We start from the raw sequence: 20,706 nt of genomic DNA, 5'->3' as shown, positions 1-20,706 counted from the left end.
CATTGCAGGAGGAAGACTCTACTGATTCCTGCTGCTGTTCCACTCAGCAGAATTGTGAGTTTGAGGACATCTGATGGTGTGATGCCTCAGTCAGGTGCCAAGAACATGCCGTCTCTTGGCGACCTCTTAGCTTTGATTCTGCCTGTTGATCACCTTCCCCAGCTCTCCTAACACTAACATCACATGCTTCCAGCCTTTCCTCAGCACTGGTGCCCACACTCTCTTCTGCACATCCATGTACCCATCCACCATATGTTGCTTGCCTGCTTTCCCAATGACTGTGGACTGAGCTCTAGCCTAGAGAAACCAGCAAACGTTTTTTGGCATCCAGTGAGCTGCAACTCCACCTTTTCCAGTGAAATCTGCATGCCTGCCCTGGGGAAGGAGGTCCCCTTCCAAGTTAGTACTCTCTTGGGTACTCTCCCTTGCCCTAGGACACCATATAGAGTTCTCTTACATCTTATAATTATTCTTTTATCATAGCTTCATAGTTATTTATATTAAACTTCCCCTGTTTTAATTATAGTTTCTCAGGGCCCCAGAACTTCCTTCTATGAAACAGGTACTAAAGACCACATGTTGTTTCTGAGGATCAATTGATATGATGTATGTACAAGCATTTTGTTGAGTGCAATGTGCAATATAAATGCAAGCTATTTTATTTTTATATTAATAATAATATTAAATGACTGACTTTGCAAACTTAATATCTGATTATTGATACAAATGTTTGGTTATTTTGCCACCACCATTCCTGATTCTGAAAAATGGTCTAGTTGTTTGTGGATTATTTCCAAATTATCATTCTAACTCATGCAGAAAAGTTGAAAATGCAGGCTGTAATATGATGAAACATCCCCTTCTCTATCATAAAATTTTACTTAGACGAAGAGTTCTGACTGAAGTACCACAAGAACATGATAAAACGCTGAAGACTAGAAGTGCAAAATCACCCAAGCAAGTTTATAAAGCTTAGAGATCCCAGGCAGTTGATATTTATCACACAGCTGAATGCTAATGCATCCAGAAAAATAACATGAGCTCCAGATGCAGCTATTAGGAATGTGCTGTGGGACAGGTCATCTGTGCTTTTCATCTGCCAAATGCATCCTTTAAAGGGAGCGCATGATGAACTTTGGTGAGAAAGGGAATATGGAGAATTTAAACACCAATACTAACTTTGTTTTATCTCTGGAAATACTCTGACCTAGAGAACACATCAATATATTAACTTGGTGTTATTTTTCACTTGATAAATGGCTTTGAAATATTTTCAAGTATTTGAATCAACAGTATAGAAAAAAATTAAAATAGAGTCAAGAAACTGAAATGTAAATCTTTCTGTTTGAATTGTGCAAATGATTTTGAAATATTTTTAAGCATTCAATTCAAAGGTGTAGAAAAGAATAAAAATAGTAAAAAAATTCAAACATAAATTTTTCTGTACCAAAGCTACTTCTATGAACTTGAATGGACAAAATATTATAGGTATTTTTGGTTAGATTTTCTTGCTATCAAACAACTTTCAGTGTCCTTTCTAATATCTCAAAGATAGTAAAAAGTGTGAAAATTGAATGTTTAGCTTTGGTAGTATTATAATTATTTTAAATGCCTTTAGAGCTTTAGTTACTCTGGACTAAGTAATAATGACATTTTATATTCCAGGAGAGTATCACCAATTGAAATATATAGTGGTGTGCATTACTACCACAACTGCCTGAATCTGAATAAAAATTGTTATTAAATTTGTTGTCTCAGGTTGAATTCTGTAGGAGCAGTTGCTGCCACAGAGTTTGGAGACAAGATGTTTATTAGAGAAGAGGCGAGGAAGCAATCGAACTGTGATGCAGGAAGCTCTGGAGTGAGTAATGCCTTTTATAATGTCTCATCTTGGGTTGTAGTGGCTGGACCTTTATATTCCTGCTTTGCTTAGTGAGAGATGAGGGCTATTCTGGGGAGGATGCCACTTCTGATGAGGCAGTTCTCTGCAGCTGAGAGACTCTGTAGAAGCTGACAGCTGGTGGCTGCTTGCTGATACTCCCCACAGCTGAGCAAGTCTTTCCTTGAAAATGAATCTGGATGGTGCATCTCAATATCTGCCACAGTCCACACCTCATGCCACATAGATCCACATCTTAATGCATGTTTCAGGAACAGACTACAAAATTCCAGTAGGCGGCTCTTTCCGAGGGGACACTTAGAAGAAGGAAGTTAGTGTGATAAATCTAGTCCCTGGTGCTACAGTTGGGCTCTGGACCACAATTGCTATTCATCTCCCTCCTCCACTTTCACTCTACATAACCCACCATCAGCTACCACATGCCTCAGTAGCTGACCTGGTAACATAACCTAGTTCCTCACCCCTGAGGTCCCTGAGTACCTGGTCATTCTGCCCTTCTCATAAGAGGATGGCCACACCTGTTTCTTTATATTCACAATTGGGCAAGGGGATTCCAAGATGAACTCAAATGGGTCACTTGGATTCTTTTATGCTCCCATTGTGTAAGCAGCCCTACTTTATCCTCAGACTCAGTCACTCCTGCTAGGACAGTGACTCCTTTTCTTATGTAGTTTGTAATTCAATAGGACTCTCCTATGTCCCTGAGGGAAATGGTGCCCTCTCTTGAGAAAAGGATGTCCAACTGTGTAGAGTCCAGCATTGCAGAAATGCGAAGCACAAAAGACCCCAGTGGGTCATTGGGAATAATGGTAAGTGAATGGAAACTCCAGGTTCCACCCTTTGGTTCCCAGGTGTTCTACCTACTGGGAATACAGTATCATATAAAGACTGTTAATTCAGGGTGTATACAAAATCCTGGGGGATGGAGTATTGCTTTTCACCTGGTACTTCAGCTCTGCCTCCAGCAGCTTGTTCTAACACTTTATCAGGGCCACAGATTCTGAGTTATACAATATGACTGTGGTTCCCATGATCAAAAGCCCATTCCTATAACACCTTTGCTATAAAAAGAGATCCCTGGTCGGCCCCTATGTTGTATGGAATCATATGCCAGGAGATAAAACAGTATATAAACCCTTGGACAGGGTGCTAGCTGAGGCCCTGCAGGCAGAGGGTCTATTCCTATGAAAATGAGCCACTGACCTTTCCAGGCTAGAAGTAGCCCAGGGGCCTAGAAGGGGCCAACATGCCACCAAATAGTCAGTTGTGCTCCTTGAGGAATGGGATCACATTAAGGGTAGTAACTATTTTTTGTTGCTGCCAGATTGGATAATCATTGGTTGCAGTAGCAAGGTCAGTCTTAGTCAGTGGGAGTCCATGTTGTTAGTAAAATGCATAATCTCCACCTCTGTCACCGTGGCTACTTTGTTTCAGCACTGGAATGACTGATGACAAGGGCTGGCCAACATAACTGGCTGGGTAGATCATTGTCTACTTTGCTGTTTACTGCCTCTACCATGTTGGATGATTACTAGACTGTTAACATGTGAAACAAAGACCTTCTACTTACACTTCATGCCCACACTTGTAGGTACATCCATATGCCTCTACCCTAGAACTTTTATCCAACCTTCCAGTCTTTCTCCTACCAGGCCTCTGACAAGCTGGCCAGACTATTTGATACTGTCCATTAGTCTTTATAAACTTTAAACGAAATACTCCTCTTTCTACCCAAAAAGGATGAGCAGGTGAACTGCCCTTTTAAGCTCTGTTCACTGGAGGATTTTTCTTTACCACTGTTTGTCAAGGTCATTGTTGTGTGAGGTGATAATTCAGCAGCCATCCACTTTTCAACTTGTGTCCACATACTAAGCCAATCCATGTGTAAACCATTCTTGGGCTTTTTTCTCCTCCTTCAGCTGGTGATAAAGCCTTATTTCATGTAGCCATAGGAGTGCTGAGAGAGTGATGCTGAGTGATGGCTATCATGGGGGGCTGGGCTACCTGTTCTGCAGCTTACTGTGACCACTGCTCCCATTCATGCTCCATCCTGGATGTACTAGTGTCAGCTTATGTTGGATTTTTGCTGGATTTATCCAACCTTATGATTTGGTGACTTTCACAGGCTCTAACCTATGATGAGTAGTTCTGGCCATATGGTCACTTGGTGTCCTATGGGCAATCAATCATTCCCTTTCCATCAGGGGCCAGTAGCACACCAGTTGTTTTCCAATGGGAATATAATTATTTGCTGCTGATGGCAATGCTTTGTTCCAGAACCCCAGGATCCTGTATTGTGATTCTCTTACTAGGGTTTGCCACAATTTGCATACAGCGTCTTTTCCTATTATTGATATTTCCAGCATGATAGTGTCTGCCAAATCTCATGGCCTAAGCAGAAAGGCTGCTTGCACTGCAGCTCTGAACTGCTGCAGAGCCCTCTTATTCTCTGGTTCATGTTTAAAGCTGGCAGTCTTTCATGCTACACAATATTTGGGTGGGAGCAGTATTCCTGAGTGTGGAATATGCTGCTTTTAGAACCTAAGGAGACCTGCTTGCCTTTTACATGGGAGTGAATGTCTCAGATGCCCTAACTAGAGGAATTCTAAAAATTTTAAAATGTCACTGGTCCTGCATCTTTGTAGGGTTTATATCCTATCTCTTGTGATCTTGTGTGTTTTTCCAAGGCTTCTGTATGCTAGCCATCTCTTGCTTCTTTATATGCTACCAAAGAAGTTCATGGACTTTCATATCTGGCTTTCAATTGCTGCTACTCTCCCTCAGCTGTTTGTTATCATTCTGTAGTGCAACAGTGGCACTTAGCTATAACCATTCAATCCAATTATCTTTTTTTTTTCCATGAGGGAAACCCCTGCAGTCCCAGATCAGGGTGGGTTTAATCTTTTAACAACTTTATTGAGATATAATTCACATACCATATCATTCATAGCCATCACCATGATCTAACTTAGTAATTTTTGTACCCCTGAAAGAAACCCATCCCCATTAGCAATCACCCAACTCCCTAACTTCCACTTTCAGCCCTAACAATCATTAACTTTCTATCTCTATAAATTTGCCTATTCTGGACATTTGATATAAATGGAATAATACCAATATGTGGTTTTATGTGATAGGCCTCTTTCACTTAGTACAATTTTGTCAAGGTTCATCCATGTGGTGGCATGTATCAGTACTTCAGCTCTTTTTATTCTCGAATAATATTCAACTGTATGGACCCATCACATTTTGTTTATTCATTCATTAGTTGATGGACACTTAGGTTGGTTCCACTTTTGGCTATATCAATAATGGTGCTATGAACAGTTCTGTACAAGTTTTTCTGTAGACACATCATTTCATTTCTCTTAGGTATATACCTAGGAGTGGAATTGCACGGTCACATAGTAACTCTATGACTAAATTTTTGAGGAACTGTTTTCCAAAGAGACTGGGCCATTTTACATTTCCTCCAGCAAAATATAAGGGTCCTAGTTTCCCGACATCCCTGTAAACACTTGTTATTGTCTGTATTTTTCATTATAGCTATCTTACTGGATGGGATGCGGTATCTCATTGTGGGTTTGATTTTCATTTCTCTAATGAATGATGTTGTTGAGCATATTTTCTGTGCTCTTTTATCCTTTTATCTAATATTTTCTCCACAATTATCACATACCTTACTTAGTACATTGCACCTGCTAGGGCATTCCTTTCCACTGATACACATGCCTAATTCATCACCAGTGATAGTTCAAAAAATTTAATATCCACCTTGTGACAAGAGTTCACCATGCTCTCATTGCTAACAGGAGTCTTGGGTGGTGAGTGATCTAGCTCCAAAACACCATCTTATTGCCTGCTTTCTCAGATCATGCCTGGTGATATGACTCTTGCTGACTGAATTTTCCAGAAGCAGGTATGAGACAGATTCTGTGGTACAAGCTATTTGATTAGGAATCAACATCCATCAAGGGAGAGAGAAGAAGGAGGATCAGGCAGAGAATGAAGTCAAACTGAGATTCAGGCCTGACAGATTTGGCTAACTTAATGGGGAGTTTTGGAACAACACTTTCTCACCATTGTGTCCTGTTCGAGGCCAAAATGGTCAAATATTTATACCCTTGTTTGACCCAGCCACCAGATGTGGGCTGCCCTCAGAAGGGTACACCTCAACCTCAAGCAAGGCCATTCCTTGCAGATGAGGCAAAACCAGAAGGAGCTGACAGCTGGAGGCTGTCTGCTGACTCCCCTCCCAAAAGCTGGGCATCAAATCTCTTCCTTCCACAGTGATCTGGGTATCACATCACCATGCTTACCACATATGTTATACTTGGACACAGTTTAGAGGCCTTCCTACTAATTGTCCTATAATATTAAGTAGCTTTTGCTCATGTTGAATACTCTACAAACATCAAATAATTAAGGGAAGAGTATAAAGTGCTGAGAGACATATGCAGGGGTTAATTTCCTCCTTTCAGTTATTTACTTATTTGCATATATTTATATTTTGCTGCCTACTTATCATTCTGTGGAAATAGAAGTACAAACCAGTTTTCTCCTGAGGACACACAAATTGCATAGCCTGAGAGACGTACCTGGTCTTGAATGAAAAAAGTCAATCTCTTTCTCTCTATGTATGTATACACACACACACACACACACACACACACTACTCTGGTAGTTTTTATTGCATAACATTCTTCTTAAATTCAGATATTGCTCAAAATTATTTTCTCTCACTTGAAATCTGTTGTCTGCAACAGGCACTTCATTCCATGCCAAATAAGTTTATTACAAAATGAAAGGTAAAATTTTACCCAGAGTTCCGCTGGCCTTGAGAGAGAGAACCATAGACACGTTTCTCACATTTTTCTAGCCTTTTCTGTAATTTGACCTTTTGATATTAGGACATGACTCGTTCAATATTCAGTTGTTCTGTTGCAAATGCACTGATCTTTCATGTCTTGGACATTCACTCTTGGGTGTAGAACTGACTGAAAAGAATGTAGTACAATATGCACTTTGAAGAACCTAAATCAATTTAGGCCATTTTGCTACAGAGAAAGGAATTTACTTATAAAAGGTAAATCGTATTGGAATTCTTACCTCAAGTGGCAGGTACAATACCCATTTAGACTTAGTAAAAAGTAGTTTCAAATATGCTCATGTAGAGGTGAGTAACAAGAACAAATCCTTTTAATATACATTTATATTTGCTTTCTAGGCAATGACTTTTTCATACAATATGTATTTTATTTTTTCTCAACAAGTAGACATCTCATTTGATATGTTCTAATGGCTTCTGTATTTTAATAGCTTGTATATTTAATTAGCTAAAGATGATCCAGTGGCTGTCTCTTATTCTAAGTAATTTACACTGGTCTGTGCTTTCAAAACTTTAATTTCAATGTGTCTGTATGTTGTTTGAAAATTCAGAATTCCAGTAAGCTGAAATAAAAGGCGAATGAAAGTGAATTTTTAGCATGAGAAAGAGTGGGTAAGCTCTTACCACAACTGAAGTACACGCTCACACAGAAGCACACACACGTGCACGACATGGGCTTCTATACTATATCAAGACACCTGGGAGTCTAACTGATTTTCCTTCTCTTCAATAGAATTTATCACAGTGAATATGGGAGAAACTAGAAATGGGTTGATGGGCTCATCTCAGCTATCAGAATAGCAGGATTACTTCTCACTCTAAAAGGCTGAAACAAAATTGTTGCTAAGGAGCAGAATGGTAACATTTCCTTGTCCATACAACTCAGGTACTAGTAATATGGGGACACACTTTCTTTAAAATCTTCTTCAATACTGGCAAGATCCTGAAGAGAGGTGACTCCTGTTAAGTGAAATCTTAGATTTCCTATTCTTTCTTCTGCCTCGAAGTTGAGATAAAATGTAGACTATAGCTTAAATTGAAAGAATTACTCTCTTAAGAAAAATAAGTATAGGAATAAATTGGATTTGTATTATATGAGATATTGTGGTTCTGTCAAATTATCAGTTCTACATTCTTTTCCTGTTTTCATTGCTCTCAGTTTTTTTGTTCTAGACTAGATGACAATTTTGGCAGCAAAAACTATTGGTTTATGTCTCTTCTATTAATAGGACATCTAGAGAACTCAGGAATATATATTTGGTTATGGGAAAAAATGCTTTTATTTACCAAACCATGTTTATTTTACTGAGTGACCATCATATATGTGAGGAATATATACATATATATAAACATATATATGTGTGTGTGTGTATATATATATATATATATATATATATAAAATATGAAACTGGATATAACTTAGAAAGCTTTCTTTGAAACTAAGGTTTATGTCATAAAAAGGAGCAGTAAACTTCCTAAAAGAATCTAATAATCTTGCTCATTTTTTTCAGATATAGAAAATTTCCTTTCCATAAACTTTTCTTAAAATCAAGCTTCAAAGCTTTTAGCAGACCTGGTTTACCTCTGTCCATATCAAAATTTTTGAGAAACATAACTCGGCCTTAAAGCATGACATGAATCAAAGCCTTGCCTTTAAAGAAATAATTTTAAATACTATATTATCTAAATAAATCATTCTTTCTGAGTGCTGACACTACAAATCTTTCTCTTTAGCCAGGATTGTAACTTCAACTGAAACTCAGTTACAATAGTTAGAAGCTAGAGTTTCTGTTTCTTTGTCCTCATGACACTTTTATTCAATTAAGAAGCATGTGGAGCAAGGACCAGATACATGTACTACTTGGCACTCTGTTCCTAACTCTTCTCTCTTCTCTCTCATATCTCACCAAGTCTCTGGAACTTAAAATGTATGTACAGGGTAGTTAATTTTTAACCTCTGCTGTCATGAACAGTTTGCTGCCTAGAAACCAAATCATCATCCATGTATTAAGCACCCATTATGAGCAAGTTGTTGTGTTAGAGATTCAAAGATGAAGAGGACACTGCCTCATACTAATGAAATTATATCTAACGGGACTTCTACATACTGCCGAAAGTTAGAACCACTTTCTTACCATCACCTACTCCAATCACATACTCTTTCGTATTAAGAACTATATATATTTGTATGGGCCACTGTTAACTGCCTGCTCTCAAATCTTTTTGAAGACTGTTTCTCTTACCTGTAGCTTAGATCTCTCTGCCTTCTTTCTGAATGTCAGAGCCCAGCTACAGACACCATTTTTACCAAATGAACTGATAAGTTAATCTGAGTCTCAGCAAACAGGATGCCTCTCTATTATATAATCATATAGTTCAGATCAGGCAGGAATCTAAGTTTTCAGTCTCTATGGCCAATATTTTTATCTGTCTTTCATTGATTTTATTATTGTTTGGGCTCATTTTACAGGATCCATATACTTCCTTGTGTGAGGGAGCATCTAACTCAGGAGGTTATGTTCACAAAGACTATTTAGAATCTAAATGTTTAATTCAAGTAAGGTTCTCTAACTTAAAAACAGAGTGGAAATTATGCTTAAGATAGGAGGAAGCCATTCCAAAAGTATGCAAAATAAAACATACTTGACTTAAAATACCAATAGGTATCAACAGGACACAAGATAAATGGGGATGATAGATGGGGCTTTGGAACTGAATAAAACTGTTAATATAGTGGCTCCTTTTCTTACTATTTGTGTGTTATTCAGCAGGACTCAGTTTTGTTAAATGAACTATGTATAAGAAGTTAATATCCTCTTCTGAGAGTTAGTATAAGGATTAAAGCATAATATAATATTTTTAAGTTGAACCATACAAAAATTGCCAAGATTCAACTTTTTGGAACCTAAAAAAATTGGCAACTTTCTTATGGTTCACAATCTCAAATGTATATAAAGTTCCTTGTACACAAAAACCACTAAATAACTTGCATCTCTTGCTGTTTCTGTGGGAAAGCTGGTAAAGAATCTCCCCTTCTACCACACCTCCTACTGCACCTCCAGAAGCTTGGAAACAGAAATAGAGAATCTGCATTGTTCTCTTCCCTACCTCTGAAAAAGTTATGATTTCCCTAGCACAAATTTTTCGGTGGTGATTCAAGGGTATCCCACAGCGGAAGGACTAAGAGAGAAGTAATGGGGAAAGTAGGTCAACACTTCTATGATCTAAAAACTGAGAAGCAGAATGTGAGGTAGAGTGTGCTTAGAGTGAGAAAAGACCGCTATTCAGTGAGGAGAGGTTTGAAGCTCTTTCATTTGTGAAGGTGCAACCAATTTAGGTTGGGAGGAAGGATACCTATTGGCTTTTTCTATCCCTATTTCTTCCTATTGATTCTGTCAATTAAAAAATTAATCAACAGTAGATCTAAGAAATAAATGGAAAATTTTATTTGAGCCAACCTGAGGATTATAAACCAGGAGAAAGTCTTTCAGAAAGCTCTGAGAACTGTTCCGCCCATTAGAGGTCAAAGCATGGTTATATAAGTTTTTGAAACAAAGGATTATATGTCAAATGATGACAGTTTACACAATCTATATCTACATGTACAAAGTGAGTAGTGGGTCACTGTGGCCCCTTAAGTAGGAAGGTTATCTCCTAAGGAGGTCTGGTTAATGCAGATGTACAATACATACTAAAGGGCAGGAAGGGGACCCAAATGAGCAAAGAATAATTTTATGTTTAAATTTTTCTCATCTTGCCATAAAATATGAATTTTATTTCATCAATTCTTTCCATAACTGTTATAATTGCTGACAACCCTCCTCCCTGCAGGTCCTGTCTTGCCTATCGGTGATTTGCAGTCTAATGAATTAATGGAGAGCATTTGTGAAAAATTCAAGAGAAACTCTCTCTCCTTTACCCTTTCCATAACTCCTTGTACAATGAAAGGCAAGGGTAGCCTCTGAAGCAACCAAAAGGGAGACAGAATGAATATTTCATAGAGGGGAAATAAATATGGGCCTGGGGCAGCCCATTCAGGGCCACTCTTCCAAGGTGGCAGCTCATATATATTTATAAATTTTCACTATTACCTTTAATTATTCATTTAACACACATTTGTTGTCTTCCCAAATAGATGGTCCAGAACCTAATGTCAGGGGCCATTTCCCATTCGTATGATTTTCCTCCCTCCTCTTTCATCTTGCTACTTAATTTTTCCCATAAATTTAAAGCAGTAAAGTTCAATAATAATAATACACTAATTCCAAAAACCAATAAAGCATCTTTTAAAATATCTGACTTCAAGCTCTTTAATTCTCTAATAGAAAGAAAGATCCAATTCCTGTTTTGTCTATTTTGTTATGTCATTTCCTCTTGCTACAGCATTTTCTAAGCAGAGCAACTGCTTAATTTCCTTCTAAGGGTATCCTCTCCTACACTTGAAGACATCTATTAAGCTTGGATAGCTTCCTTTGTTGTGGCTCAATAGCCTGAACTCCTTCAGTTTTGTTCAGAGAAGTAATTTCCTATTCTTAATCTTTTCAGTTGATCTTCCATGGATCTTTTCCAGTTTCTACCATACATTTTTATAAATGGGAAGATTTAAACTTTGCCTCTAAAGATTCCCAGGATAAAGCTGTACAATTAAACACTTTACCCTATCAAAGTTTAGCTCCCCACAGAACTCCTAGAACAATGACTTTGTTTATAGGTGTTTGGGTGTGGTGCAGTTCATGTTCAACCAGGGTATATGTAAGGCTTTTATAATCAGTGCTAGAGTTCTGAAGTCTTTGGTGACAGTGCCATCCTCAAGAATTCTGGCTTTGTGAAGGATTCTGACATCATGACTATGTGCTAGGGCTAACTTTAGGGCTTGAGCAATCTCTACCAAAGAGAGGTGTGGTAAGTTAAAGATGAACACATGCTTTTTAGTTTCACTTCCAAGGAGAGGTTGAATGTATACTTCCTCTCCTTAAATCTGGGATAGCCTGTGATTGCTTTGACCAATAGAACCTTGAAGAAGCAATATTATGCCCAGTTCCAGGCTGTCTTAGTCAGTTTGGGCTGCTATAACAAACGGGTGGTTTAAACAATAAACATTTATTTCTCACAGTTCTGAAGTCTGGGAAGTCCAAGATCAAGGTGTTGGCAGATTCAGTTCTTGGGGAGGACCCTCTTCCTAGCTTGTAGACAGCCACCTTTTCACTGTACTCTCACATAGCAGAGAAAAGAAAGCTCTTGTGTCTCTTCCCCTTTCTAAGGGCATTAATCCCATCATAAGAGCCCCACCCTTATGACCAAATCTAACACAATTAACCCTCCAAATGCTATTTGAAAGGGCCCAATTCCAAATATCATTACATTGGGGATTTTGTCTTCACATATGAATTTTGCTGGGGACATCAATATTCAGTCCTAACCTTTTGGAGGACTATAGCTTCCACTTCTACTCTCTTAGAGCCCAGAGCTGCCAAGTAAGAAATCCAACTTCCCTGTTGGAGAGAACTTGGGCAGAGACAACATAGAGGAGAAAGAAACCGAGCTAAGGCCAGCCTTCCAGCAGTCCCTATCAAGTTGGTAGGCATCTGAGTGAAACCATCTTGGATCCTCCCAACCAGTCCAAACACTAGCTAAATACCATGGATTGGCCGTGTCAGTGCTACATGGAGCAGAAAAATTGCCTTACCAAGCCCAGCCTAAATTCATGACCTATAATATCGTAAAAGATAATAATTGTTTTAGCAAGTCACAAGTTTTGTAATGACTTGTTATGTAACAATAGATAACCAGAACAAGAAAGAAACACAATTCTGTATCTTCACATTACCACCTTTTGTCTATGCCCCCCAATATTCCCTTAATCTGTAAGTACCTTTGAGTACTCTAGCTAGAAGGCTGTGGTTGTGACTGTCGTCTCTGGAGTTAGTGGAGAGGGTTTGATTGTCACCACATAAACAAAGATTTCTCCAAGAACTTGGATTTCTAGGGATTTTTTTTTTTTTTTTTTTTTTTTTTTTTTTTTTTTTGTCTACCACAGTTAGCTCATCCAGGGGCACTGGGAAAGACCAAAATGCTAAATAGGCAATTTTATCTCTTTATGGCTGTTTCTGCTATTTTCAGCTTGGAGCCCTGAGCTTCCATGTGAGAAGTATGACCACCCTGCTGCAGAGACCACGGGGAGATAAAATGTAATTTACCTGTCATTATGGGATTAATATAAGCTCTACTCCAACCTGTTCAAAAGGTTAAGTGTTGTGTCTTCTATTTTACATGGAAGAATGATTGCTAATTTTGTTTTATTACAAGAGTAATATGATGGAGAATGTGTAGGCATGTACAGGAGGGAGAGGGGCAAAACTGCAGTATATCCCAGTATTCCTTAGTCTATCCATAAAAGGTCATGAATACTGAGTCCCAAATCTCAGAGACTTGGAATAGATCTATTTATTGAGGGTGCAGTGGACATGTTATTCTCTTTCCCTATGGTTTGTTGACTTAGAGTTCTCACTTGGGTTACATTTTCTGAAAACTTTTCCAAGTCTCAAAGATTGATCTGAATAAGGAGATTACACACTGCATTACTTCTAGTCAATGAACAGGACTCAATCCTCCCAAAATAATCTTCCTCCACTGGGATTGGTCTTCACTGGCCTTTCTCCCTCAGTGGCACTGCATCAGAAGTAGGGGCTTATTTCCTACTGGTTCACTTGTCTAAAGTCAGGAAATCAAAAGATTTAGTTCCTATGGGTCCAACTATTTTTAAAAATATTTCAGGTTATGTCAATATAGCTGCCAACACACTTTCACTATCAGTAACTGTCACCAGGACAAGATTGTTTTCACTTTAGCTGCCAAAAGCATGGTTGACATCTTCATTCTTTCTCTATCTCTTAAGGTTTGAAAATAATAGATATTTAAGAAATCACACATACACACAAAAACAGATCTACACACACACCAACAATTAATGTGGCTGGGGCAGCTGACATGAATTGCTCAATATTTCAATCCACTCTCTTATGCTGGCCTCTGGTGTTTCTGGTAAAATGGGAGCAATGATGCCCTCCCTGAGAAGCAAGTTGAAAGCCAATCTCTTATAGTCAGAGGCACCAAAGTAAGCCAATTCAGAAAGTCAAGCCAAAGACACAGACAATATGTTACACTTGGACCCGTGGTGAATAAACAGATGGCTGAGATTGTGCAGAAGTATGCTCAGGGCTTGCAGATCTGGTAACCAGAGAAGTCAGCAAGGGCAGTTCAGCTGAATATTGGTGATAGGTTGGAGAATGGTTGAAAGTTAGGCAATCTTTGGGCTTTTCTGAAGTAGTGGAACAGATTTTCACTAACTCTTAAACTTTTAAAATGCAATGTGCAGGAGATACACTGAATAGAGGGAAAAATATTTAGAATGGACACTAATCACTGTGTTTCAGGAATCAGGTATGGCTGGGATGCCCTTAGGCTGGGAGTGCTCTCTGAACCTTAGGTCGCCTGAATGCATGTACGTTAAATCTTGTGGTTATTTAATTACTGGATTCTGTGGACTTGAGTAGCAAACAGGTTGGTATAAAGAAACTTTTAGGTCAAGGTAAAATATAAAATAGACTGAAAAATACATTCATGATCATATTACACATCAACAGTTTAGGAAGAACAGACGTGGGCATCTGGCAGAAGTAGATTCTCCATGAAACTGAGAAGTCTAACTTCAGGGCCCTGCACTTGCTGGTTACTTTTCCCAGGGCCTTGAGCAATGTGTCCACACAATCATATGTTTTGTAAAATTTGCAAATTAAGGTTACTTTTCTGTAGTTCACTGTTTCTTTCCATTGTGGCATGCCTTCTGTCACATTTACCTTCTGTCAGTTGCCACTGGTATGGCGAAAAACCTTTGGGGATATGACTAAGGCAAAGGTGATTTGGAAGATTTACTTTGGGATATATTTATGTGATTTTTAGCTATGTACAAGAAGAGTTATTTCTAGCTATACATGCAGCAATAGCTTCCAGGAAAACCCCTATAGTTCACCATTCTGTGTGACCCAGTTGTGACAGGGATATGCAGGATCAGAGGTACTACTATGATATGAACATGATCTAAGGAGCTCAGGATTGAAGGTTTGAGGATAGGGGAGGAGAAATAAGGTTGGAAACGTATTTTAAACCAGGATCTGGTCTGTGGGAAATTCTTCCACTCATCAGTCATAAAACGTTGTAAGGGGAGGACTTGGTTTCCAATGATGCTTGTGAAAGCAGAAAATCTTTCCAGTTAGAAACATATTTGACAACACAGTGTATGCCATTATAAATGCACCATACTTGCAGCTACTGTGGAAAACAGTATGGAGAGTCCTCAAAAGACTAGGAATAGACTTACCATATGACCCAGGAATCCAGCTCCTGGGCATATATCTAGAAGGAACCCTACTTCAGGATGACACCTGCACCCCAGTGTTCACAGCAGCATTATTTACAACAGCCAAGACATAGAAACAGCCTAAATGTCCATCAACAGATGACTGGATAAAGAAGAGGTGGTATATTTATACAATGGAATACTACTCAGCCATAAAAACCGACAACATAACGCCATTTGCAGCAACATGGATGCTCCTGAAGAATGTCATTCTAAGTGAAGAAAGCCAGAAAGAGAAAGAAAAATACCATATGAGATCGCTCATATGTGGAATCTAAAAAACAAAAAAACCAAAAAACAAAAACAAACACAAATACAAAACAGAAATAGACTCACAGACATAGAATACAAACTTGTGGTTGCCAAGGGGCTGGAGGGTGGGAAGAGATAGACAGGATTTCAAAATTGTAGAATAGATAAACAAGAGTATAGTGTATACCACAGGGAAATATACACAAGATCTTATGGTAGCTCACAGAGAAAAAAAAGTCTCAATGAATATATATATGTTCATGTGTGACTGAAAAATTGTGCTTTACACTGGAATCTGACACAACATTGTAAAATGATTATAAATCAATAAAACATCTAAAAAAAATAAAAAATATTAAAAAAATAAAAGTTTTATATTAATAGAATACAAAATAAAAAATGACTTTATAAAAGTTTTTGCATGCTATGTATTGAAAAGTATTTATGTGCTAAGAATATAAATGGTTATTAGTCATTAAATTTATATCAAACTAAGTTCTCAAATTTTCACTTGCAATTAATGCTTATTCAATACTTAACACTTTTTAAATTTCCTGTAATTTGTGATTAGTTTGCTCTACTTTATATACTTTAAAATAACAAAACTGTATGTCATAAATACATAATTTAATAAAAATTAACTGTCCAAAAATAAATAAATAAAAAAAATAAATGCACCATACTTTTCTTTTCCTATTTTGATGGGAGTCATGTGAAAAGGAATTAATCTGAATTCCCACTGGTGTGTGTAGGGGTTGGGGGTAAGTATCTGTACTATTAACCAACTCCTAGTAATGTTTGGAAAGTTGCATGTTTTATGCATCCAACGCATTTGACTGTGCCTTAATGTATCCATTCTGATGAAGCAAAAAAGCATCCCCACTTTGTTGGAATGAATTCTGGGAAATCTAGATGAAACAGTACATAAACTTGCCACACATTCAGCAAAACGACAAGAAAAAACAAGTATTCTAGTGACAATTCACCTAATACTTCTCCATTAATAAATTAAAGTATGTGCCATAAGAGTAATTTGATTATACATTAGTTTAAGTCATTACTACATAGCAGAAATTTATAATGCATTTGAATTGTTGTTTTATGGCTTCTTCCTTCACAAACAGACACAGTTTCACCTGTATCTTACAAGCCATGCGAACTCGGGAAAGTCATGGAACTGCTCTGGGCCTCTGTTTCCTTACCTCTACAATGGAAATAATATTTGTTTTCTTCATCTGTCAGGATGTAATTAAGAGAAATCTGGCACAATATTTGTTATAAGCATTTGTGCGCTGCAAAGTGTTATCTAGTATTAATTCTAAGTCTTTAGTGGTGATGGTTTGAAAAGGAAATGTTACTCATTTACTTCCTGGATTATCCCTACTTCTGGAAAACCTGACTATATTTTGTCTCAGCACAAATAATTACTGCAGGTTTATTTCTCAAGACAAAATTTTAAAATTTATCTCAAGCCAGCCAGTGCAAAAATACAGAAAGAAAAAAACAAACAAAAAAAACCCCATAATGCATTGAGTATGAGTTTTGAGATCCTTCCTGAAGAATAGCAATTAAGTCTCCTTCCTTGTTATACTGAAATACATTAAGCCAGTTCAAAGTGACTTTATCTAAAGAAAACCACTATCCATTATAAATAAATAGTGATTTTTCTACATAAGAGTGAGCTCAAGCCATCTATTCTGTCTCACCTATGGATATTATCTCAGATATGTGAAAAGTGACAAATGACATCCTGACATATAAGTCTATTAACAGAGAAAACTGGCTGCTAAGAGCTCTCACCCAGTGGAAACTCCTTAATGCATTTATCATGATCCAGGTCTAGAAACTCAATGTTTTCAGTGCTTTAGTGTTGATCAGACTTAGGGATATTGGCGCACACTAAGCAATTCGCAAGATATTTCCAAGTAAACCTGAATGTGACCTATTAATTTAAAATAAGAAACACAACTGTCAACCTGATTGGAGGGTCAGGTCAGCCAGACCAGCATATTCTCTCTCTGTGGAAAAATGCCAAAGGAAGTCAACTACAATCAGAAAAGCCTGTTGGGGAATTAACAAAATGACTCAAATATGATAGCCCAAAGCAGGCATGTCTGTTGGTATGGCTAGCCTATAGCAGGATCAGAGTGGGCCTTGCATAAATCTTTGCTAAATCAAAGAAAAAATTCACTAGGAGTCATGCCTGGCACCATGACCACATAGAAGAAAGTGCTGAATCTGTACTCTTCTGTCCCCTAGACAATGTGGAAAAAGAATGCTAACTTGTAAATGTTAGGACTACTGCTAATATAAAATAGTAAAATAATTAAAAGCAAGATTCATACATCAATATTAAAGATACACAATAGATAATGAGTAAATTCATAAATTAGAGATTCATGACATCATTAAAGGAGCACATTTATGAATGAACTCATCTGGATAGAAGACTACTTACAAATCAATTCTAGGTATAAGAAGGGACACATACAAGCAAATTATGGTCATCTTACTTTATTAAAATTCATTAGTAAGTAAAATTCTCTTGTACTTGAATTTCTTGCAAATACCTGAATTTTTAACTCATTATTTTTCATACCAGGAAGCCTAATTAAGTCAATATTTTCACTTGCTAACATCTGTAATCAAGAAATAGGGACTTAATAAGGGAAAACTACAAAGGTGTGAAATCATATGTGCATATATAATATTTATTGACCACATATACTTATATTTATACTCTTGACAACTTATTCATTCCAATCCTTCATCTATGTCATGGAGATGATTCTCTGACATAAATGCATTTTAAAAAGATTACTAGGAGACCAACTGTTCTGAGAAGGAAGATTTTTATGGGAGAAGTGATATGATAAAAATTCTACTTTTGACCAAGATCTTTCTATCCTATGTCTATATTGAGGGAAATGTCCTTTACATTGAAAATCTAGACATTTTAAAAGGGGTGTCATTCAGGAAGAAAGGAACCGAGGAGGTTATTTAGGCCTACATTTTTATCCAGGACAGCAGTTCTCTAAGTATAATCCACGGAATCTATGATACTCTTTAAAGGGAGTCTGTTCAAATTACCCAGGACATATTTCATAGAACTAGAACAAATCATAATAAAATTTATATGGAACCATCAAAGACCTAGAATTGCCAAAGCATTACTGAAGAGAAAGAAAGAGGCTGGAGGAATAACTCTCCCAGACTTCAGACAATACTGTAGAGCTACAGTCATCAAGACAGCATGGTATTGGTACAAAAACAGACATATAGACCAATGGAACAGAATAGAGAGCCCAGAAATGAACCCACAAACTTTTGGTCAACTCATCTTTGACAAAGGAGGCAAGAATATACAATGGAATAAAGACAGTCTCTTCAGCAAATGGTGTTGGGAAAACTGGACAGCAGCATGTAAAACAATGAAGCTAGAACACTCCCTTACACCATACACAAAACTCAACTCAAAATGGATCAAAGACTTAAACATAAGACAAGATAAAATAAACCTCCTAGAGGAAAATATAGGCAAAACATTATCTGACATACATCTCAAAAATTTTCTCCTAGAAGAAATAAAAGCAAGAATAAACAAATGGGACCTAATGAAACTTACAAGCTTCTGCACAAAAAAGGAAACCATAAGTAAAACAAAAAGACAACCTACGGAATGGTTTGCAAATGAAACTGACAAAGGCTTGATCTCCAGAATATATAAGCAGCTCATACGACTCAATAAGAAGAAAATAAACAACCCAATCCAAAAATGGGCAGAAGACCTAAACAAGCAATTCTCCAAGGAAGACATACAAATGATCAATAGACACATGAAAAAATGCTCAATATCACTAATTATCAGAGAAATGCAAATCAAAACTACAATGAGGTATCCCCTCACACCAGTCAGAGTGGCCATCATTCAAAAATCCACAAATGACAAATACTGGAGAGGCTGTGGAGAAAAGGGAACCCTCCTACACTGCTAGTGGGAATGCAGTTCGGTGCAGCCACTGTGGAAAACAGTATGGAGAGTCCTCAAAAGACTAGGAATAGACTTACCATATGACCCAGGAATCCCGCTCCTGGGCTTATATCCAGAAGGAACCCTACTTCAGGATGACACCTGCACCCCAGTGTTCACAGCAGCATTATTTACAACAGCCAAGACATAGAAACAGCCTAAATGTCCATCAACAGACGACTGGATAAAGAAGAGGTGGTATATTTATACAATGGAATACTACTCAGCCATAAAAACCGACAACATAACGCCATTTGCAGCAACATGGATGTTCCTGGAGAATGTCATTCTAAGTGAAGTAAGCCAGAAAGAGAAAGAAAAATACCATATGAGATCGCTCATATGTGGAATCTAAAAAAACCCAAACAAACAAAGCATAAATACAGAACAGAAATAAGACTCATAGACATAGAATACAGACTTGTGGATGCCAAGGGGGTGGGGGTGGGAAGAGATAGACTGGGATTTCAAAATTGTAGAATAGATAAACAAGATTATACTGTATAGCACAGGGAAATATATACAAGATCTTATGGTAGCTCACAGAGAAAGGAATGTGACAATGAATATATATATATATGTTCATGTATATTTGAAAAATTGTACTCTACATTGGAATTTGACACAACATTGTAAAATGATTATAAATCAATAAAAAATTTAAAAAAAAAAAAAGGGAGTCTGTGATTTCAAAAGACCTAGCATGCAAGATTATAATGTAGCAAAGAACAAAAAAAATCATTGATAATGGTTTCCAATTTCACATCATAACCAACCTTTAAGAAAGCGCCACTTGCCTATTTGGGTATAGTGTTATCAGAAAATATTATTAAAATACTCCTCCCTTTTCAAGCTCTACACCTGTATGAGGCCAGATTTTATTTATACAGTCAGCCAAAACTAAACATTGCACCAGCTTAAATGCAAAAGCAGATATGATGTAACCTGTTGTCTTCTGTTAAGCCAGACTTACAGATTTTCAAAAATTTAAAGTAATGCCACTCTTCTCACTAATTTTTGTTTTAAAAATAGTTATTATTTCACATAAAAGTGTTATAAAATATTTAATGGGTTCTTTATTGTCATTTTATATCAATTGGTAAGTATTTTTAAAACTGTCTCCATTTTAATTTCTAAATGGTAACTATTGATAGTTATAATCCATACTAGCAAAACCTTTTTGGGTCCTCAGTGATTTTGATCAGAGTACAGGAGTAATG

Source organism: Camelus dromedarius, chromosome X (genome assembly GCF_036321535.1).
Source record: "Camelus dromedarius isolate mCamDro1 chromosome X, mCamDro1.pat, whole genome shotgun sequence".
Classification (NCBI taxonomy): Eukaryota; Metazoa; Chordata; class Mammalia; order Artiodactyla; family Camelidae; genus Camelus; species Camelus dromedarius.
This window is presented reverse-complemented; position numbering follows the sequence as displayed.